This window comes from Bison bison, unplaced genomic scaffold, assembly GCF_000754665.1.
Source record: "Bison bison bison isolate TAMUID 2011002044 unplaced genomic scaffold, Bison_UMD1.0 scf7180017864290, whole genome shotgun sequence".
Taxonomy (NCBI): domain Eukaryota; kingdom Metazoa; phylum Chordata; class Mammalia; order Artiodactyla; family Bovidae; genus Bison; species Bison bison.
Genome location: NW_011494862.1, coordinates 159157 through 159803, shown reverse-complemented (window position 1 = coordinate 159803; position 647 = coordinate 159157).

The following is a 647-nucleotide window of genomic DNA, read 5'->3' as shown; positions in this document are numbered from 1 at the left end:
TCTTTTATTTTTTGTTGACCAATCATAATACAATGGTATTAAGTGACTAATAGTTACATAATCACAATAGAAAAAGATGTTTATCAGTTTCATAATCAATAGACAAAAAATAAAAGATAATTACAGTTGCGAGCCATAATGGGAACATGATTAACCTAGCAATATAAATAATTACATGCAATTTGAGGGGTTAAGTAGAGCGAGGTGGTAAGTGGAAGTGCATACATGCACGTTTTCATCGGCCTAGCCAGCCTGTGTCTCTTGCTGTGCATTTAATCCATTTATATTTAAGGTAATTATTGATATTTATGATCTTATTACTATTTTCTTAGGTATTTGGGGTTAATTTTGTGTAGGTATTTTCCTTCTCTTGTGTTTCCTGCCTAGAGAAGTTCTTTTAGCATTTATTGTAAAGCTGGTTTGATAGTGCTGAATTCTCTGAACTTTTGCTTGTCTGGAAAGCTTTTGATTTCCCTGTCAAATCTGAAGGGGAGTCTTGCTGGGTAGAGTATTCTTGGTTGGAGGTTCTTCCCTTTCATCACTTTAAATATATCATGCCATTCTTTTCTTAAATTCTTTTACTTCTTTTGTGTGTGTGTGAATTCAGTTTTATTTGGGGCAAAAATAGGACTGCAACCCAGGAGACA